The sequence below is a fragment of the Dipodomys merriami genome, unplaced genomic scaffold, assembly GCF_024711535.1.
Source record: "Dipodomys merriami isolate MVZ:Mamm:240054 unplaced genomic scaffold, mDipMer1.0.p SCAF_40, whole genome shotgun sequence".
NCBI lineage: Eukaryota > Metazoa > Chordata > Mammalia > Rodentia > Heteromyidae > Dipodomys > Dipodomys merriami.
The window spans coordinates 8148105-8171354 of NW_027205604.1; the positions used below are offsets into that span (position 1 = coordinate 8148105).

At 44.7% G+C, this 23250-nt stretch overlaps 1 non-coding gene across 1 annotated transcript; it reads right to left on the reverse strand.

Annotated features, from left to right (window-relative positions):
* Window positions 1–15681: 15681 nt before the first annotated feature.
* Window positions 15682–15788, reverse strand: LOC138806542 (U6 spliceosomal RNA). The gene has a single exon (XR_011365914.1). It is a non-coding gene; the product is annotated as a U6 spliceosomal RNA (small nuclear RNA).
* Window positions 15789–23250: the final 7462 nt, after the last annotated feature.

The window sequence follows — 23250 nt, forward strand, 5'->3', positions numbered from 1 at the left end:
CCCGGGCAGCCTCCACCCAGACGCCTTCCCCCCAGCTGACCTCCATCCGGCACCGGGCCAGGCGGGGGGAGGGGACGGAACGGGACGACCCCCATCGGCCACCGGGGTAGACGGGGAGGGGGGGGGTGACGATCTCCATCCGGCACCGGGCCCGGCGGGCCGAGGCCCGGGGGGGGGGCGCTTTATCCACCCCCAAGGCGGGCGCGGCGTGGGGAGGGGGGACCTCTATCCATCATCGGGCCAGACCCGGGGGTGGGGCGGGAGACGGGATGACCTTCCCCAGCACCAGGCTAGGCAGAAGGGGGAGGAGGGGGAGTTTCTATCACTAAGGCCAGACAGACGGCGGGGGGGGGGGGGGGGGGAAGGGGGAGGGGGGAGATCTATCCACCACCGGGCCAGGCGGGGGGGGGGGTAGACAGAACGATCTCCTTCAGTACTGGGCTAGGCAGACGGGGGGGGGGACGAGACGTCCCCCCTCAGCACCGATGGGAGGGGGAACGGGACATCCTCCCTCAGCACCGGGCGGGGGGGAGGGGAGGAACGACCTCTGCACCGGGGCAGGCGGGGGGGGGGGGGGGGGAGATCTTCCTCAGCACCGATCTAGGCACCGAGGGGAGGGCAGGCGGGTCTGGGGGGGGGTCTCTATCCACTACCGGGCCGGGCGTGGGGGGGTGGTAGACAGGACGATCTCCTTCAGTACTGGGCTAGGCAGACGGGGGGGGGGCGGGATGACCTCCCTCAGCCCCGAGGGGGGGACGGGACGACCTCCCGCAGCACCGGGCCCGGAGAGGACTGGGGCGTGGAGGACGGTGACCAAAGTTCCGGCGAAACCGAGAGAAGACATCTGGTCGGGTTCCCAGCTCCCACCCCGCCGGACCGCTCTCCGGGTCGGAAAGGGAGCGGCGAACGACGCGGCCTAGTCGGGGGCTGGGGGTCCACACGTGACCGTTCGCGGGGGGCTGGGTTCGGGGTTCTCTCAGAGCTTTCGACCGCGACCATCCGGGGTCTCCGTGGGCCGCGCGCCCGGGGTGACCCGGCCGCATTGAGGGGTGAGCTCCGCCCAGCTGCTGTCACATTTGGAAACCTCAAGAAATCCCCCTTTTTTGTACCCCGTCTCATGACCAGGAACTGAAACCCTCCGGGGAGCGGCACCGCGGGGACCCGGGCGCTTTGTCTCTACCGCCCCGCAGCCTCGTGTGCCCCCGTTGTGGTCCGATGCTTGTTTTACAGTTTTGAGGTGGTCCCTATTGGTGGGGGGGGGGTCCACGTTTGGAATCGGCCGACTGGAAGCCCTCCTCGGGCTCGTTGAGTCTCCCTCTCCCCTTCCCCACAGCCAGCCTTCACCCGAGCCTCCCCGCGCCCCCGCCGCCCTGCCCCCAGGTCGTGCCCCCTCTCCCGCCCCCCACCCTCCCTGCCTCCTTTGCTGAACATGAATAATTCCCCAGCATTTCCCATCTGTTATTGCCATAGAGACAGAAGCACCGCAAAGATAATGATGTCTGTGCAGAGCCGGGCGGGGGGGGGGGGGGGGCGGGGGAGGGGGGATGGAGAAACGGCATCTGTGAGTCTGGGGGAATGGATGTTCCAACCCGAGAACGTTCTGAAGGTTTAGCTGAAGAGCTGAGGACCCACGGCCAGACCGTCCTGAGACTCAGCGTCTGGCCAGCTCTCTGCATCCGACTCCTGTGTCTAGCGAGGAGAAAGCACTATAACTGATAGTTTAAAAAAAATAAATGAAGTGATTTTGAAACTGCAGTTGATAAATAGTAGCCATCTTACCAACCACAAAAGTACTTGCTGGAATGTCCAGAGACCTAAGAATCAAAATAAATTGAACAGTAAATAGACCTGGGAAAAATCAGATGCATTCCCTGTCTCTTCTCTCCTTTGGATTTGCTTTCTGAAGGAATCTGTTTTTGGAAGGATCTTTTGTGCCTCTGATTTTATGTATAATAGTTTGAAAAAATAAGAGGCAAATGTAGCTAGAGCCAATCAAGCTTTGAGGACATATTTTTCCATTGATTCGTCAAAATACAAGATGTACCAAATTAAAATTCACTTTGCCCTTGAATTGCAAGGTCTTGGCCTCAAAGGTACAGGGAAAGTGCCGCTGGGGTGGCTTTCTGAGTCACGGTTTTTAAGATTTATCTGAGGATCTTCAGAAACTATCAGTGAAATTTATCATACAATATAAAATTTAAAACATTGAAAGCAAATGATTATCTTTATTACAGAAACAAGATTAGGCCTAGCATCAAAGGACAATTCCATCATCACTTATTCAACGAGAAAATGTATTCAGGGTTCAACTGAAATCGTTGGTATAGCATTGTGTGTGTGTGTGTGTGTGTGTGTGTGTGTGTATATATATATATATATATATATATATATATATATATATATATATATGTCAGGGGAAATAAGTTCAGGTTGGAAGGTGGGGGGGGATTAGAAAGGAAAAAAAAAAAGAGAAAAGTCAGAAAGAATAGCCAAAAAGGACAGAGAAAGATCATGTTAAAAATGTGCAAACTTGGGCTGGGAAGGTGGCTCAGTGGTAGAGCGCTTGCCTTGCATGCATGAGGCCCTGGGTTCGATTCCCCAGCACCACATAAGCAAAAAGAAAAAAAGCCAGAAGTGGTGCTCTGGCTCAAGTGGTAGTGCACTAGCCTTGAGCTGAAGAGCTGAGGGACAGCGCCCAGGCCCAGAATTCAGGCCCCATGACCGGACCCCCCCCCCAAAAAAAGAAATGTGCAAACTTGGGGGTTGCTGGTTGCCAGTGGCTCATGCCTGTAATCATAACTATTCAAGAGGCTAAGATTTAAGATTCACAGTTCAAAGCCAGCCCAGACAGGAAAGTTCAGGAGACTCTTACCTCCAAATAACCACTAGAGTGCTAACCTTCAGCTGAAGAGCTCAGGGACAGCTCCCAGGCCCAGAGTTCAAACCCCATGACCGACCAAAGAAAGAAAGAAATATGCAAACTTTCCATTTTAAAATTTGCAAACAAAAATAGCATCACATTAGATTGTATTTCATTGTCACTTCTATGAATTTTATAAATGTTTAGGAAGTTTGGTGAAGTTTTTTATTCCAAATTAAAGGTTTTAAAAAGACAGGAATCATTTGCCTGTGATGTTGCCAGGCTTCAAGCTGAGAGAGGTTTCTCTGTAGAAATGTGGGATTCTGAGCAGTTCAAAATATTTCACTATTTCTGTAATACATGCTAGAAATTAACTCCTTTAAGAAAAGGGATGGCCAGGTGCCAGTGGCTCATGCCTAAAATGCTAGCTACTCAGGAGGCTGAGATCTGAGATTGTGGTTCAAAGCCAGACTGGGCAGGAAAGTCCATGAGACTCTTAATCTTCAACTAACCACCAGAAAAAACGGAAGTGGCCCTGTGGCTCAAGTGCTAGAGTGCTAGCATTGAGCTGAAGAGTGCTCAGGCCCAGAGTCTCAAGCCCATGTCTGACAAAAAGAAAAAAGGGATGGTGGGGGTTGGAGGCATGGCTCAGTTGGTAGAGTACTAGCCAATGAGTAAGAGAGTCAGTCAGTACCTTTCCTGTCTGGCCCTAAAAAAGATGAAGAAAAGGGACAGTGAGGCAGAGTTTAGGTCATCTGCCAAAAACACATTGCTCAGCACTGGCAGGTCTAGAATTAGAACCAAATGAACTTGAACAACACCCATGGAGTTTCTTCTACTCTTCATTCTCTAACTCTTAGTGTACATGCGAATAAGCAATTAGGACCAATTTCAATTAGTCAAAAAGAAAAATAATGCTAGACCTCCCAGATTGGGTACATTCCTAACCCATAACAATACTTTCATATATGCAAGCACTCTGATATTCTATTCTATTCTATTCTGTATTTCCAACCACCACTAATATATTGCAACCTGAAGTTTAACTAAGGAATCAAATGATAGCAATCAATGTTGACATTTATGTAGTGTCTAACTTTGTTAGGCTCTGTTCTAAGCACTTTACATAACTCTTAATTCTCATAATTCTTTTATGAACTAGTAGCTATTATCCTGTTTTACAGATGAGGAAAGGGGTATGAAGTTTTGCCTAGATCACAGATGGATACATTCTCACCCTTGGAATGTGTGAAGGGTTTTTACTTGATTTTCAGATCTGAGTTCTAGGCAGGATCAAGTTGGATATAAAAAGGGAAAAAAGGATCTGAAAGTTTATGTTGTATGATTTGAGGATTGCATTACTAAAAGATTCTATCTCTCTCATCTATTGTTTCCACTGAGGCCCAAGTTTGTGTGTGTGTGTGTGTGTGTGTGTGTGTGTGTGAGAGAGAGAGAGAGAGAGAGAGAGAGAGAGAGAGGGAGAGAGAGGGAGAGGGAGAGGGAGAGGGAGAGGGAGAGGGAGAGGGAGAGGGAGAGGGAGGAAGGAAGGAGAGAGAGATGAGAGAGAGAGAGAGATGAGAGAGAGAGAGAGAGAGAGAGAGAGAGAGAGAGAGAGAGAGAGAGCATGCAAGTGCCAGTACTGGGGCATAAACTTAAGGCTAGCTCTGCACCTCCACTTCTGCATTTTTTGGTGGTTAATTGGAGATAAGAGTCTCACTGACTTTGCTGCCTGGACTGGCTTTGAGCTGAGACCCTCAGATCTCAGCCTCCTGAGTGGCTAGGATTACAAACATAAGCCACCAGCTCTCTTACATTCCCCTCACCTCTTTCTCTTTTTTTCTTTCTTCCTTCCCTCCCTCCCTCCCCTCCCTCCTTTCTGTCTTTCTTCCTTCCTTCCTTCCTTCCTTCCTTCCTTCCTTCCTTCCTTTCTTTCTTTCTTTCTTTCTTTCTTTCTCTTTCTTTTCTTTCTTTCTTCTTTCCCAATGCCTTTTGCATGTTAGGCAAGCACTCTTCTCCTGCTCCGATACCCAGGTTAAATGGAAAGCGTTTTTTCTTTGAAGAGAATAATATTGTCATTAGTCTCTAAACCTCACAGGAATCTTCAAGGTAGGCAATTTCATCATCATTTATTCAGCGAGAAAACTTATGTGGGGTTCAACTGAATTCTTTACTATGGTTTATTGTCTGTATCACATTAAGTAATCATCTAGCAGGGGCCCCTTGTAGTGGAACACATGACAAAGAAACTTAAAAAAAAAAAAAAAAAAAAAAAAGAAGTATTAAGCCCAGGGAAAATGAGCTCGTGTGATAGGCCAAATGAGGATTACTGTGTCCCCAAATGGTAGCGTGGCAATTGCATTGGCTACCCACACACACACACACACACACACACACACACATAAACATGTGAGAGTGCACATGCAGGCGCAAACACACACACACACACACACACACTCACACACACACACACACACACACACATCACCAGGAAGAACAGGACTTCAAGCAGTGTAAGCTGAGCTTGTCCTCAGCCCCAGCCCCAGTTGAACCAGGAATTGATGCCTGAGCCAATCCTCACCAATGAGTACCTTCCCAAAGATGTTTGGAATGACCGCTGAGAGAACTATAGCCTGGCTGGGGCATTGAATGGAAGAAATATAATCTTAGGAGCATTTGGCAGTCATTCTGACTATGTTGTGGAGTGAGAGAGCAGTGTAAGCCAATCAGCAGAGTTAGAGCTAAATGCAGCAGATGCCAGAGAGAAGCAGAGTGCTGATAAGACTCAAGTCTTAGGTTCCAGTTTCTTCCAGAGGCTGAGCTGAATTTCTATCTCTGGATAGTTCTGCAACCTTGAACCGACTCTTCTGGGCTTAAACCAATAGTGTGAATCTATGGTCTTCAGCCCAGAGAATCCTAAGTGATTTAAGAGTAACAGGCTCAGAGAAAGAAGTAGAAGGATGGAATGTGCCAGCAAATATCTGCCCACTTCAATTTTATATATCACTGGATTTAATTATAAAGGCCAAATCTTAGTCAAATCAAATAATTATAACACTTTTTTGCCTTTGGCTTAGAATATAAAATATTTAAGGATCTTCTTGCTGCTTCTTTTAAATGTAGATTCTAAACCAATACTCTCCAATAGAACCTTCTGTACAGAATGTTGAGTTATAAGTCTTGCCCCATCCAATGTAGCCATGTGGTTATTGAGTATTTAAAATGTGGCTGCTGTGGCTAGTAACTATCATATTAAATTGTTATCGAATATTGAAAAGATTTCTTGTATAGAAGAAGCAGACAGTGAGTTAGGCATGGTAACATCCATAATTCTAGCTACTCAGGAGGCTGAGATCTGAGGATCCAAGTTCAATGAGCAACCCTGAGCAGAAAAGTCCAGTAGACTCTTTTTTTTTTTTTTTTTGGTCAGTTGTGGGGCTTGAACTCTGGGCCTGGGCGCTGTCCCTCAGCTCTTCAGCTCAAGGCAAGCGCACTACCACTTGAGCTACAGCGCCACTTCCGGTTTTCTGGTGGTTTATTGGAGATAGGAGTCTCATGGTCTCTCCTGCCCAGGCTGGCTTTGAACCACGATCCTCATATCTCAGCCTCCTGAGTAGCTAGGATTACAGGCATGAGCCACCGCGCCCGGCAAGACTCTTTTTTTTAATATACATTTTTTAATTGTAAAGATACTGTACAGAGGAGTTACAGTCACATGAGTAAGGTAATGAGTATATTTCCTATTGAGCATTGTTACCCGCTCCTTTGTTTTTCCCCTATCACCCCTTCCCTCCCCACCTTCTCAACTCCTCCCTCCCCGCCCCCAAGTTGTAAAGTTCATTTTCAACATAGTGTCTTGTACTTCTCACTGTTACAATGGGTCAACCTGTATCCTTGTTTCAGCATTTTGTTATTTCCCTTCCCCTCCCCAAATTAGAAAATGTATATACAAGCTGCAGGGCACCGGAATCAAATGCCGTGAAGAGGAGACTCTTATCTGTAGGTAACAAACAAAAGCCAGAAGTGGAGGAGGTATCGCTCAAAAATAGTAGAGTGTTAGCCTTGAGCAAAACAAAAAACAAACAAACAAAATGAAGAGCAAAGAAGGAAAAAAGAGAGGGAGAAAAAAGAAAACTGGAAGTGAGTATTGCAGAAACACTAAAGGACAATAACTTGGGGAGCAGTATATATTAAGATGATGACATGGTTTGAATACAGATTGTTTGTTCTTCCCAAAGTTCATGTTGAAGTTTAATCTTCATTGTGAGATATTAAGAGTGAAAACTGAACCCACTCAATTGCATTACTAAATCTATAAAGTAAATATATCCCTCAGAAGGCAAAGTTACACTGGATGCTAGCAGCTCACACCTGTAATCCTAGCTACTCAAGAGGCTGCAACCTGAGGGCTGTAGTTCAAAGCTAGCCATGCAGGAAGTCTGTGAGACGTTTATCTCCAGAAATGAGATGAGATGCAAATGGTAGATTGCCAGCCTTGAGCTAAAAACAACAACAAAGATAAAACAACAACAACAACAAAAAAAAACAAACCCTAAGAAGCAGCACCCTGAGTTTAAGTCTCAGTACCCACACACACAAAAAGGCAATGTTTTCTCATTTGAGGAAATTAATTAGCCAAAAGGTATTCTGAAAGCAATTTAGCCTTCTTTATTCTAATTTCCTACCTGTGATGTAACTTTGCTTATTCTTGGGCTTCATAAGCCAAGAATAAGCCATCTGCATGTGGGGGAGGAGATTCTGTGCCAATGTAAATATTGTAGCTCTTTTCCTAAGTGTAAACAGCTGGGTGCCAGTAGCATAGCCTTTAATCCTAGCTACTCAGGAGGCTGAGATCTAAGGATCATGTTCGAAGGAGCAAGCTAGGCAGGAAAGTTCCTGAGACTCTTTATTTCCAGTTAACCACCAAAAAGTTGGAAGTGGAACTGTCCCTCAAATGACAGAGTGTCAGCCTTAGGCAAAAAATCTCAGGGATAACACCCAGTCCCTGAGTTCAACCCAAACCTGGGACCAAAAAAATAATTAATTAATTAATTAAACAAAGACATGGTATGAGGTTGTGTGATTCTAACGCTAGGAGTCTGGTTAATGTGAACCTGCTCATAGACCAGATCCAATGTTTGTTGACAAAATCAGCTGCCTGAACTTTTAAGGCAAAGAGCCAGGTTATAAGATAACATCAGTCTGGTCAGATCCCTGGAAGACAGCCAGATGACCTCCCAACTCCCTGACCTGACCCAGGGACTTAGCTTCAAAACAGTATTTCCCAAAGCAGGAGAAAGACAAACTGAAAATTCTCCAAAGGTCCTGTTATGGCCCAATTTAAACATGAGAAAAGAAAGATTAAAAATGGAAAACTATGAGACTGATGTGGCCAATATAAAGGATGATAGAAAACCTGGCATTGTGGTATATGACTGTAATCCCAGCTTCTTGGGAGGCCAAGATATAAAGACTATTTAAGCCCAGGAGTTTATAGTCAGCCTAGATAACATAAAAGAACTCATACAAAAAAAAAAAAAAAAATAGCCAGACCCTGATGGCTCACACCTGTAATCCTAGCTACTCAAGAGACTAAGATCTGAGGATCAAGGTTCAAAGCCACTAGGGCAAGAAACTCTTATCTCAATTAACCACCAGGAAAATGGAAATGTTGCTGTGACTCAAGTGGTAGAGCGCTAGCTTTGAGCTGAAGAGTTGAGGGACAGTGCCCAGGTCCAGAGTTCAAACCACCAAACAAGCGGGGGTAGGGGAGTAGGGGGAGGGAATTAAAAAGAAAAAAGGTCCTGGAAAGAGCCGATAGTGTTCTTACCTGGGAAGTACTGGCAACACAAATCTTCATATATTCTGTAAGAAAGTTGTTTGTTGAGATCCAGAACTGACATCCAAGGTTTTAGTTTCTTTTTCAAATTTTGAGGCACAGTCTCCCTCTGCCTTAGCTTGCTAAGTAGTTAAGATTACAGGTGGAAATCACCATACCCAGCTGATAACCAGTAGGGTTTCTTTAGGGTTTTTTTGGTTTGTTTTCCTATATTGGAGATTTGAACTCCAGATTGTGAGCCACACAATCCAACCCTATAACTGCCACCAGCGACTCAGCTACCTAGGACTGGACCTCAGCCTGACTGCTGTCCCTGAGCTGTTTTGTTCAAGGTTAGCACTGTGGCCTGAGCCACAGCTCCATTTATGGACTTTTTGGTGGTTAACTGGAGATAAGAGTCTCACGGACTTTCCTGCCCGAGCTGGCTCTGAAGCCTGATCCTCAGATCTCAGCCTCCGAAGCAGCTAGGATCACAGGCATGAGCCACTGGTGTCTGGCAATACCAGTGTTTTTAAATAGTATTTATCATCCTAATTTCCTATTACACAGCACCTATCAAATCCCCAAAGCAATAGTTCTCAAAGTGGGATGTACCAAGAATCTCTCCCAGCACCATTTGAGGAGCTTCATTTAAGTATGAGCCCAGAACTTCTGAATTAGAACTTAAGGGGATGGCTGCAGGAAATGTGTCCTTCCTTCCTTCCTTCCTTCCTGCCTGCCTGCCTGCCTTCCTTCCTTCCTTCTTTCCTTCCTTCCTTTTTTTTTTCTTTGCTTGCTTGCTTGCTTGCTTGCTTGCTTGCTTGCTTCCTTCCTTCCTTCCTTCCTTCCTTCCTTCCTTCCTTCCTTCCTTTCTTTCTTTCTTCCTTTCCTTTTTCTTTCTTTTCTTTCTTTTGTGATGGTCCTGGGGTTTGAACCCAGGGCCTGGGCATTGTGCCCCAGCTGTTTTGCTCAAAGCTAGCACTCTACCACTTAAGCCACAGCTCCACTTATGGCTTTTGGGGGGGGGTAGTTAATTAGAGATAAGAGTTTCATGGCATTCCTGCTGGGCTGGCTTCAAACCACTACCCTCAGATCTCAGCCTCCTGAATAGCTAAGATTACAGATGTGAACCACCAGAGCCTGGCTAGGAATCTGTACTACCAAAGGGTTCCTATGTACTTTTCTCCTTTTAAGTTTGAGAAGCTCCACAGTAAGTTAAGTTTAAAAATAAAAAATGACCAAGGACAGACTGTGGCACAGGACGCCCAGACTGCCCACTGAGTCCTGTTCATTGCTCTGCATCTCCACAGCAGTTGGCAAAAAATTTTACAAAATTAGGTTAAAGAAACCACATGTAATTAACTAGCTTTCTCTGTTCTCTCTCCCTCCCTCCCTCCCTCTCTTCTTCCCTCTCTCTCCTTCCTTCCCTCTCTCCTTCTCTCCTCCCCCACCCCACACCCTTTTTTCTGTTTCCTATTCTAATCTCCCTCACAATGGTCATCCTGCCCTAACCATTTCTTCAGTTAAAAAATAATAATAAACATTCTAGAGATCAGCCTATTTCTCAGAATAATATTAAATTTCTTTCCTAAACCACTCCACATAAAACCAAGGAACACAACAAGATTGCAAAGGTTCCTCTTGTGAGCCAATCACAAAAATAAACTTTGGCGCTTGTGTGAAGCTCTGATTCAGGAAGGCCTGCCTGGTGTACCTGAGGCCTCGGGTTTGATGATACACACACACACACACACACACACACACACACACACACACAGAGTAGAGTTCTTGTATGTTTCTACACATATAAAAAGGGACATTATATTCATGGTATGTTCAATACAGTATGATCAGAACAAGAAAAACAATAGTAAAAGTATATCAGGGTAAATAAATAAAAATGTTTTTTACATGCTCTCTGACTCAATAGGTACTCTTACAAAAGTCATCCAAACAATGTTAGTGGATGAATAAATGGAAATAACAAGGACATATATTAGTATTGTTTACTAGAGAGAAAAACATAATACATGCTGCTCTACCAAGGTCTTCTAAAAGACACCGCGATTGCTAGGTGCCAGTAGCTCACACCTGTAATCCCAGCTATTCAGGAGGCTGAGATCTGAGGATCACAGTTTGAAACCAGCCCAGACAGGAAAGCTCATAAGATTCTTTTTTTTTTTAATTTAAATTTTTATTTTTTGTGAACATACTGTACAGAGGGGTTACAATTACATGGGCAAGATAATGAGTACATTTCTTTTTTTTTGGGGGGGGGGTCCAGTCGTGGGGCCTGAACTCTGGGCCTGGGCGCTGCCCCTCAGCTCTTCAGCTCAAGGCTAGCACTCTACCACTTGAGCCACAGCGCCACTTCCGGCTTTTTTGTTTTTGCTTATGTGGTGCTGAGGAATCGAACTCAGGGCCTCAGGCCTGCAAGGCAAGCGCTCTACCACTGAGCCACCTTCCCAGCCCATGAGTACATTTCTTATCAAGCATTGCAGCCTCCTCCTTTGTTTACCCTTCACATCCCTTCCCAGCCTCCCCCTCCCCCATCATAAGATTCTTATCTCCAATTAATCACCAAAAAGCTAGATGTGGAGCTCTGGCTCAAGGAGTAGAGTGCTAGCCTAGAGTGAAAAAGCTCTGGAGACAAGCACCCACCCTCCAAATTCAAGCCTGAGGACTGGCACAACAAACAACACATAAATAAAAGACACCACCCTGTTCACAATCCCTCGCTAGGGCCTCAAGGACTTAACCTGACACAGCCTGACCTGAAGGGCTGGTTTTGATTCATTAGTGCAATTACTCTTTTTACAACTAAAGGGAGAAGACAGAATTGGCCAATTGGAATTCATGTGCATATTTTCCTTAATAAATAAATTACATATTAAAACCCCAGACAGTCAAATGATTATTTGCAAATATATCTGATATGAGCATATTAATTCCTGTGACAAATTATAACAGCAATGATGTTTTATCCATTTATCAGTTAAATGAGTTATAGTAAGTGATTAACATATTATTTCAATTGACAATAGGGGAAATATATGTTGATAATAGTCTTAAATTCACAAGTTGTATGTGTGCCTAGACTGGGGCTTGAACTCAGGGCCTTGCATTCTTTTTGGTTTGTTGTTCTGTCACTTGAGCCACATCTCTACTTTTTGCTTGTTAATTGGAAATAAGAGTCTCAAATTTGCCTAGGCTAGTTTTGTACCTTGATCCTCAGATCTCAGCCTCTTGAGTAGCTAGGATTACAAGCATGAGCCACTGGTGTCCAGTAGATTTTAAAGCTCACTAGAATTAGCCTGTGTGGGAAGTGAATATTGACTCTATTACCAAAATCAAAACCTGGATTTCTAATGAACATGTAACATCGATTTCTAAAGAAAAAAACCTGCATTCATTAAAGATTAATGTAAATGTGAAATTAATACCCTGAAGCTCCATCAGCCACTTTTTTGTGGTTGTGAGGCTTGAACTCAGGGCTTAGACTCTGTCCCAGAGCTTATTCCACTCAAGGCTAGCACTCTACTACTTTGAGCCACAGCACCACTTCTGATTTCCTGGGCATTCATTGGAGATAAAAAGTCTCATAGATTTTCCTGTCCAGGCTGGCTTCCAACCATGATCCTCAGATCTCAGCCTCCTCAGTAGCTGGGATTACAAGTGTGAGCCACTAGCTCCCAGCTCCATCAGCCACTTTGTTGGTTTTAAAATAAACCCACTTATCAAATAACAATCTACATAATATTTTCCTCATGTGTTTTAGTCATTTTCTCCTGGAAGGAGAAAGGAGAAGGAAGAAAGTCAGTATTCAATATTTAAAGAAAGTAGAGAACAGTTTGATAATAGATGTTAAAAATGATTTAGCTGTATATAATCAACCATACTGAGAATCATCTCCAGGACCACCCATGAAATAGATGCTATGGAGATTAGGGTGGGACAAAATCAACGGGAAAATGACCATGCTGTCTCCCACAGGCCTCTGTGAGATCCTCACTGCTAATACCACTTCCATTCAGATATTCCATGCAGACTCAGACTTAATTGGAAGATCTGATGTCATCTCTACATATTTGGCTCCTTGCTTCCAGAAAATGATGCCAACTATAACCTCTGCTTCACTGATTGTCCAATTATCAAAATATTAGGGATATGCAACTGTTGCTGTCAATGGGCTATATCAAATTTCTGCCCTTCATGATATAAGATCCCTGCTGTGTGTGTGTGTGTGTTGGTTGGTTGAGACTTGAACTCAGAGCCTTTAGCTTTTCCTCTCAAGGTTACCACTGTGCCATTTGAGTCACAGCTCTACTTCTGGTTCTTTGTTGGTTAATTAAAGGCAAAAGTCTCAAGGATTTTCCTGCCCAAGCTAGTTTTGAACCTCAGTCTTCTGATCTCAGCCCTCTGAATAGCTAGGATTACAGACGTGAGCCCCTGGTACCCAGCTATTCTCTGCTTTTTAATTCTTATCAAAACCCATTTGGGAAGACTGCTGGTCTTCCAAGATGGCTGGAAGAACTGTAGAGCCAACTAGTCCTTTGCAGTCTTCCTTGCTGAATTTTGTTCCCCGAGTCAAATCTGACCATCAGAAATGTTAATACTCAACCTGTGGAGAGTTTTTCTGAGAATTTGAGGGATTGTGTTCTGTATTGGATGAGGATTTTTCAAAGGAAGAGCCACCTATACTGTGCAAGTTGAAGATGATGCAGTGTTCTCGTTATGAGGATCCAGGAGATGGGTTTCTTTGAGGTTTCAGCTACTTTCTTCTGTTTTACAGAATACTAAAAATGTTACTATTATCAACATGACTGTCCCCCAAACTCACAATCCCTGGCTTGATTTTATCTCCTACCTTAAATTTCTCCTTGATCTCATGTCATCTGTGAGACAAAGAAGAAAGAGGAGAAAGAGAGAAGGATAGAGGGAAAGTCCTGGGTAAAAGAAAGAGAAACTGGAAGTTCTGGTTAATATGTTATTTGCTTGTCACACTTGCATATAAATGTAAGGGCAATGTTCATCTAGGAAGTTCTAAGATTGCTTCAAGAGAGTACAGACTGACAAGACTTTCAAGGCAAGTCTTGTACCAAGAGGGTCTTCGGAACAGAACAAAACAAAACAGGTTGGGGTAGCTAGCAAGTAGAAGGTCCCAAGTTCAAACCTCACTATTGCAAAAACAAGAATGACAGACCTTGGAAGTAGATATTGGCTCAAGTGGTAGAGCACCAGACTTGAGTGAAAAAGCCACAGAGCCTGAGGCCCTGAATTCAAGCCCCAGTCCCCCACTAAGACAAGACAAAACCTTGTTACTATTTGCACTTATTATGTCCATGTAATTGACTCAGATAATTTGGACAAGTCACTCCAGAATGGGAAATGATAACCAGACCTGTAAGAGGAACCAGGAAGTCCTTAGGCTTTTAGAGCAACCCAGTACCACTTCCATTTCTCATAACTTTGACCTACACATGGTACCCTCAGATTGGAGTTGTTCCCAAGTCCCTACGTTTAAATAGGCAAGGAGACACTCATTGGACCAGAATGTCTTTCTCTGCCACACCATACTAGTCAAGCTACATCAGGAATTGGCAGCTCTTGAGTAACCTCTTGCCTAACATACTAGAACATGAGGACCCAGGCATGAACAACTCCCTCCCAGGGCTGGAGGAATGACTCAGTTGTACTTGTCTAGCCAATGCAAGGCCCTGGATTTGCTCCCCAGCACTGCAAGAAAAAGAAAATATAAAAGCTTTTTTGAACTAGATGCCAGTAACAGACATCTATAATCCTAGCTACTCAGGAAGTTGAAATTTGAGGACTGAGATTCAAAGCTATCCAGGAGAGGAGGAGGAGAAGGGGGGAGGGGGAGGGGGATGAGGAGGGGGATGAGGAGGGGGATGAGAAGGAGGGGGAGGAGGAGGAGGGGGAGGAGGGGGAGGAGGAGGAGGAGGAGGGGGGGAGGAGGAGGAGGGGGAGGAGGAGGGGGAGGAGGAGGAGGAGGAGGAGGAGGAGGAGGGGGGGAGGAGGAGGGGGATGAGGAGGGAGATGAGGAGGGGGATGAGGAGGAGGGGGAGGATGAGGAGGGGGAGGAGGGGGAGGAGGAGGGGGGGAGGAGGGAGGGGAGGAGGAGGAGGAGGAGGAGGAGGGGGAGGAGGAGGAGGGGGAGGAGGAGGAGGGGGAGGAGGAGGAGGAGGAGGAGGAGGAGGAGGAGGAGGAGGAGGAGGAGGTGGTGGTGGTGGTGGTGGCGGCGGCAGCTTATTTGAAGGGAATGTGGATAAAAAGACCCTCAAAACATCTAGTACACTATGAAAGAATTACAATACATAGAAAGAAACCTTCTAAAACCATCTGAAATTAGGGTCATGATTCAAGAGAGTCACTACTAGAATCTAGGGTCACTTCTCATATCTTCTGTGGGCCTTAGCCTCGACATTCATTTATATTTGCCACATTATGTCTTTGACTATAATTTCCATTATTTTATGTAATTCTTAGATCTTGTATACTGAGAAAGATCTTGCATATTAAGAAAGATCTTGCAAGGCAGAAAATACATCATCTTCTTATCTGTGTCCTCATAGGTTTCCTATGATCTTTTTTTTTTTTTTTTTTTTGTGAACATACTGTACAGAGGGGTTACAATTACATGGGCAGGATAATGCGTACATTTCTTACCAAGCATTGCAGCCTCCTCCTTTTGTTTACCCTTCACGTCCCTTCCCAGCCTCCCCCCTACCCCCCAATCCCAATCCTTCTCCTTCCCCCCCATCCCCCCCCACCGACGTTGTAAAGCTCGTTTTGGACATGACAACTTGTACTTCTCATTGTTGCAACAGGTCCACCTGTATCCTTAAACAACTGGTTTTTCCCCATCTCCTCCTCAAGTTATACTGACATCAAATATAGTGAAAGCAGGGGTTATACTGTGGGGGAGGGACATACAAAGCAACAAAGAGATAATCTTATAAATGCGTTAGAAACACATGCATGAAAGAAAAATTTGGAACGCTTCATGAATTTGCATATCATCCTTGCGCAGGGGCCATGCTAATCTTCTCTGTATCGTTCCAATTTTAGTATATGTGCTGCCGAAGCAAACACTCCTATGATCTTTTTTTTTTTTTTTTTTTTTGGGTCGGGTCGTGGGGCCTGAACTCTGGGCCTGGATGCTGTCCCTCAGCTCTTCAGCTCAAGGCTAGCGCTCTAGCACTTGAGCCATAGCTCCACTTCCGGCTTTTTTCTTTTTTTTGGTTATGTGGTGCTGGGGAATCGAACCCAGGGCCTCAGGCATGCAAGGCAAGCGCTCTACCACTGAGCCACCTTCCCAGCCCCTCCTATGATCTTTTATATGGTACTCTCTCCATAGTGTGTGTGTGTAGGGGGGGGGGGGGTGTGCAGGTCCTAGGGCTTGAACTCAGGGTCTGGACTCTGTCCTTGATCTTTTGTGCTCAAGCCCAGTGCTCAACCACTAGATCCACGGTTCCACTTCCATTTTGCTTATTAATTGAAGACAAGGTCTTATGGACTTTCCTGCCCAGGCAGGCTTTGAACCACAATCCTCAAATTTCAGCCTCCTAAGTAGCTAGTATTAAGGTGTTAGCCACCAGCACCAAGATTTAGAATCTTTTTTTTGCAGGGGGAGGGGGAGAGCTGGTCCTGAGGCTTGAACTCGGGCCTGGGCACTGTCCCTGAGCTATTTTGCTCAAGGCTGGCACTTTACCACAGCACCCCTGCCAATTTTTGAGTGGTTAAGTGGAGACAAGAGTCTCATGGGGACTTTTCTGTCCAGGCTGGCTTTGAACCATGATAATCAGAACTCAGCCTCCAGAGTAGCTAGATTACAGGTGTGAGACACCAGTGCCTGGCCAGAATTATTATTATTATTATTATTATTATTATTATTATTACATTCCTGGGGCTTGAACTCAGGGCTTGGGCACTGTTCCTGAGCTTCTTTTGCTCAAGGCTAGTACTCTACCACTTGAGCTACATTGCCACTTCTGGCATTTTCTGTGTATGTAGTACTGAGGAATTGAACCCAGGGCTTCATGCATTCTAAGCAAGCACTATACCACTGAGCCACCTTCTCAGCCCAGAATTCTTTTTAAATTGAATCAAAACCACAGACATGACCCAACCTCTTCCTTTAGTCTTTAATCCTTGCCCTTCACACTCTTCCACTGTCCAGGAAAGCCTTCGGAACGAGACATTTGGACCAACTGCCCTTTGCCCGTGTGGGAGTGAGGAACGCCCTTTGGAGCAGCTCGGTGTGGCCACGGGCCATCAGCCCTGACTGGGCCATTTGTGCGTTCCACCGGGACGGATTTCCTGTGCTGGCTGACACCCTTAGTGTACAGATTCTTATCACTAAACCAACACAGTCTGGCTCCCAAGAGACCGCCTTTTCCTGGTCTAGCCTTCGCCAACCATTCTTAACTTTGTTCATTGATAAGCATAATAACCGTTTGGAATACCCTGAGTAGGCATGAGCATTTTCTATTGGTTATCAAGGACATGCATGCGCTCAAAAGTCCTACTTACTTCCAGTATAAACATGGATTCTGTTCAAGTATAGGTTTATATCTAAGGCAGGGATATGAATTTGGTTAGAAAATATAGCCTAGAGCTGTGATTTCTTTGGTCTCCAGACACATACTCTCTCTCTCTCTCTCTCTCTCTCTCTCTCTTTCTCTCTCTCGATCATTCCTCCCACTCCCTCTCCTCCCTTTCTTCTGCTTCTTCCCCTCCTGCTCCTCTCCTCTTCTTTCTCTCCTTGAATGATTTCAGACAGGGCTTGCTCTTCAATGAACCCTGACTGGCCCACTCCCTGGCACTGATACAGGCAGACATTTTCACATCCAGCAATTTCTGCCATCCAGAATAGCCAGCATCTTTGTTGGTACTGCAGACCTAGGCTGGCCTCAGGGGTTCACACAGAGCATGTTCTGTGACAAGTCAGAGGGGACTGGGCAATCTCTGATCTACTGTAAAGCCAAGCCTGTGTGGTAAAAGATAGGCCACACAATCCTCTCTTTATATTTGTATCTATCTCTACACAGTAAGAAGTCTCTTTTAAACAGAATTATAGCCAGTATAGTAGATCAAGCCTATAACCCTAGCTACCTGGGAAGTGGAGATCAGGGGATGGCAGTTCAAAGCCAGCCTGGGCTTGAAAGTTCTCAAGACTCCATCTCAAACAGTGCTTGGCATGGTGGTACATACCTTGTTATCCCAGCTCTGGGGGAAACACAGTGGCTGGGCCCAGTGGTGTGCATATGCTAGTAATCCCAGCAATTTGGGAAATCACAAATAGGAAGATTACAGTCCAATCCAGTCTGGACCACAAGCAAGAAACGATTTCAAAAATAACCAATGCAAAAAGAAGTGGGTGGAGAAGCTCAAGTGATAGAAAACCTGCTTAGCAAGCACCAGGCCCCGGTTAAAAATGTGTACCTCCAAGAGCCAGGTGCCAGTGGTTCATGTCATAATCCTAGCTACTCAGGAAGCTGAGATCTAAGAACTGAGATTCAAAGCCAGCCCAGGAAGAAAAATCTATGAGACACTTATCTCCATTTAACCACCAAAAAGCTAGAAGTGGAGTTGTGGCTCAAGTGCTACTAATGTTAGCCTTGATCAATAAAGATCAGGAACAGCACCCAGGCCCTGAGTTCAAGCTTCAAGACTGGGGGCTGGGAAGGTGGCTCAGTGGTAGAGTGCTTGCCTTGCATGCATGAGGCCCTGGGTTCAATTCCTCAGCACCCCATAAGCAGAAAAACCTGGAAGTGGCACTGTGGCTCAAGTGGTAGAGTGCTGGCTTTGAGCTAGAGTTCAGGGACAGCGCCCAGGCCCAGAGTTCAGGCTCCATGACCGACAAAAAAAAAAAAAAAAAAACAAGCTTCAAGACTGGCACACACACATACACACACACAAAAACTGTACCTCCAACCAAAACCCTGTAAGCACAATATCAGTATGGACCCTTAAAATTGATACAAATGAATTAATATCATCATATAACTAATCAGTGTTCACATTTTCCTGGTTGTCTCATAAAGATTTGTTTGCTTGTATTTGTTTGAATCAAAGTTCACATACTATCCTTAGCTGAGATGTTACTTGAGGCTCTTTGTCTATTCATATGCTTCCTTTTTTTCCTTGTACTTTATTTGCAAAAAAAAAAATTGTCCTTTGTCCTGTAAAAATTCCTATATTCTGAATTTGGATGATGTATCATATTATAGTTCTCTCTATTTTCTCCACTAGCCATGGTAAAAATCAAGAGACTTGATCAAATTATGTGGGGTTTGGGACCAAGACTATCTATTGGCAGTGCTGCGTGCACTCCTGTATGTCTTGAGACACACAGCACTGTCTCTGCATTCTGCGATGCTGGATGGAGCGGTGTGCACAGGTGTTGGCTGTCTGATTTTATTATAAACTTCCTCATCCTTTTTTCAGTAATGGTTTCATTTCTTCATTAGAAGTACCAATATCTTTTATTCCTTCATTTATTAGCCAGAAATGGTGTGTGTGTGTGTGCACGCGCACATGCACACACACACACACACACACACACACACACACACACACACACACATACACACACACACACACGGGCACCGATCCTGAGGCTTTAACTCGATTCTGGGGCTTGAACTCAGGGCCTGGACACTGCCCTCGAGTTTTTGTGTTCAGGCTAGTACTCTACCACTTTGAGCCACAGGACTATCTTTTTTGAGATAAGGGTCTTACAGACTTTCTTGCTCAGGCTGGCTTTAAACCACTATCCTCAGATCCTAAGTAGCTAGGATTACAGATATGAGCTGTTGACACCTGGCTAGAACTGATATTTTGAAAGGAAATCTCCCTTATCAAGTATTGGTTACCTTGAAATAGCTTTTCTGTTTTTCCACAATAGTGAAAAGTAAAGCCTCCAAAGATGATGAAGAGTTTTCTAGAGTCTGTATATGTGTGTGGGGGTGGGGAGGTTAAATGATTTTTGGTTTTGTTCTTTGAAACAAGGTGTGGCTGGGCAGCCAAGGCTGACCTGGAACTGTAATCCTCCTCAGTACTGATGTCACAGGTATATATCACTATACTTACATTGTATTTGGGTGTCTTCCGGTTTGAGTTTATGAACTCATGGATTGTTAGCGTATTTTATATTCCACGATCCATTACAGTTTAGTTTTTATTCGAAATGCCTTAGTCATAAAACCTTTGGCTCTTAAACATGAATGACCAGCAGATGCCAGTGGCTCACATCCATGATCCTAGCTAATCAGGAGGCTGAGATCTGAGAATCAAGTTTAGAAACAGCCCAGGCAGATGACTTGAGTGATACTTAGGTAAATAGAAAATGAAGCAGGATTTAGTTTTTTTGTTTGTTTGCTTGGCTTTTGTTTGGAACACAGCATTGCTTTGTAGCCCTAGCGGGTCTAGAGCTGCTCATCCTCCAGTCTCAGCCTCCTTAATACTGGGATTACAGGCATGAGACATCACACACAGCTCTAACCAAGGCTTTTTAGGGTACTTACTAACTTTTGGGGAAAAACATAAAGGGGTAGTAAAGAGAGGAAAATCAGAATACATCATCTAACTCTTCTGTGGAGATGACTTCATCATAATAATGTAAGCACTCTATTAATAACCAAAAATTATGATCTAATCATATTGATGAGGAGAGGAGTGGGAAGGTATGTGTGTGTCTGTGTCTGTGTCTGTGTGGGTCTGTGTCTGTGTCTGTGTGTCTGTGAGTTAAAGAGAGTTAAACCAGGTTCAGGTAGCTCACACTTGTAATCCTAGCTTCTCAGGAGGCTCTAAGGGTCACAGTGTGAAGCCAGCCAGAGCAGAAAAGTCCCTGTGAGACTCGTATCTCCAACTAACCACTCAAAAACCAGAAGTGGCACTGTGGCTCAAGTTGTAGAGTGCTAACCTTGAGCACAGAGAGCCTCAGGGACAGAAGAACGAAAGAGAGAAAGAAAGAAAGAAAGAAAGAAAGAAAGAAAGAAAGAAAGAAAGAAAGAAAGAAAGAAAGAAAGAAAGAAAGAAAGAAAGAAAGAAAGAGAGAGAAAGAGAGAGAGGGGGAGGGAGGGAGGGAGGAAGGAAGGAAGGAAGGAAGGAAGGAAGGAAGGAAGGAAGGAAGGAAGGAAGGAAAGGAAAGGAAAGAAGGAAGGAAGGAAGGAAGGAAGGAAGGAAGGAAGGAAGGAAGGAAGGAAGGAAGGAAGGGAAGGAAGGAAGGAAGGAAGGGAAGGAAGATGAATTTTCCCCTTTCATAGGATGTATTTAAACTACTAAATACTAAAACTTCAGAACAAAAATAATAAAACAGTTAAAACACATTGTTTAGAATTAGTGAATCAAATGTCAGAAGTAACAGCTAAAAATATTTGATGTTTGTTGTTCCTGGGAGCTAAAATCTGGACTGTAGGGGTGGAGCAGAGGACTTTTATTTTTATTTCTATTTGACATTTTAGATTGTGTAACCATGTACATTTATTGATTGAGACATTTTAATTAAAAACTTGTCACATTTCTATGTGTCTCTAACTCAAATAATTCTACTGCCAAGAAATTTATTTCAGATTGGAGCCCTGGCCTCAAAAGTCTTGAAAGAGTCCAAGAGGTCTTATGAATTCTAGGATATTCAGGAAAGACCCTCTGGTCTCCAGTGCGCATGATCTCCACCCCCTTGTCCAAGTCCATAGTTTCTTCAGTTCTTGGGCAAAGCCTGGTACAAAGGAATCCATCACTGGTGGCTCACACCTACAATCTTAGCTACTTAGGAGGCTAAGCCCTGAGGATCTCAATTCAAAGCCAGCCCAGGCAAACAAATCCTTGACACTGTATCCCAGTAAAAAGCCAGAAGTGGAGGTGTGGCTCAAAGTGGTAGAGCACCAGCCTTGAGCAGCAAAGCCAAGTAAGAGCACAAGCTCTGAGTTCAAGCCCAGTACTAATACAAAAACAGAAAGGGAAAGGAAAAGGAAACAAAAGAGAATAAAAAACAAAAGTTGTCTATGTGTTGCCAGGCATAATGGTACATATCTATTAATTCCAGTTACTTGCGAGGCTGAGGCAGGACAATCATGAACTCCAGGTCAACCTCGGCTGCACAATGAGACTCTGTGGAGGGAAGGGAAGGAAAAAGGGAGGAGGGAGGGAGGGAGGGAGAAAAGAAGGGAGGGAGGGAGGGAGGGAGGGGGGCGGGCGGGCAGGCTCTACAAAGAATGGAATCCCATTCTGCTCAGAGAATCTGAAAACATAGATACAGTTTTCTTCTTGAGTTTCTTCTTTCTTGCTCTGGCCCTTTCTCCATTTATACCTCTGGGAAACTCAGAACAAACCTCTTTCTTCATGGAAGTTCAGGAACCGCAGCCCACCTTCTTCACTATAGAAGGATAGGAAGGAGTGCATATGCCAGGTGGACACAGCGGCCACTGGTGTGGGAGGCAGAGTAGGGCTTCTGTTCATGTTTTCTCATTCTTTCTGGCTTTGTATTTGTAGGCTTCTTCCTTTTCTTACTTTCAGTCTTTGCCTCTTTGTCTCTTTCCCTTCTTCCTTCCTTCCTTTTCTTTTTTTATTGTCAGTCGTAGGGCTAGAAGTCAGGGCACTGTTCCTAAGCTCTTTTTTCCCATTTTTATTATAATTTCTGCAGTGATTATGTAGAATTTTTAAAAATTTATTGTCAAGGTGATGTACAGAGGAGTTACAGTTACATAAGTAAGGTAGTGATTATATTTCTTGTCTAACTTGTTACCCTCTTACTCATTTTTCTCCCTCTTTCCAATGTATTGTCTTGTGATTATCACTGTTGCATAGGTTACCCCTTTGTCCTTTGTCTCACCATTTTGTTGTTCCTGTTCCCTTCCCTAGTTCAGATGAACATGTATACAATACCCAGGTTACCAAAATCAAATACATAATAAGTGAAGTAAGCCAGACCCAAAAAAACATAAGTCCCATGGTTTCCCTTATTAGTAATAATTAGTATACATCTAGGATAATCTTGCTCAATAGCTATGTACAAATGACCATCTATGGTGATGCTAAGCTGGGCACTGGCGGCTCATGCCTGTAATCCTAGTACTCAGGAGGCTGAGATTTAAGGATCATGGTTCAAAGCCAGCCGGGGCAGGAAAGTGTGTGAGACTCTTATCTCCAATTAACCACCAGAAACTGGAAGTGGCACTGTGGCTCAAGTGGTAGAGCACTCGCCTTGAGCTGAAGAGCACAGGGACACTTCTCAGGCCTAGAGTTCAAGCCCCACGACTGAGAAAAAAATCTCATGGACTTTCCTGCTCCCACTGGCTTTGAACCTCAAGCCTCAGATCTTAGCCTCTTGAATAGCTAGGGTTACAGGCATGAGCCACTGGGGCCTGGCTTTATCTAACTTTCTAGCACTCCCTTGGAGGTACAAGTTATTAAATGATTTCAAAGATGAAGAAATAGTGACTCAGGTCATAGAATTAGTGAGAATTGGGCTGGGAAGGTGACTAGGTGGTAGAGCACTTGCCTTGCATGCCTGAGGCCCTGGGTTCAATTCCCCAGCACCACATAAGCAAAA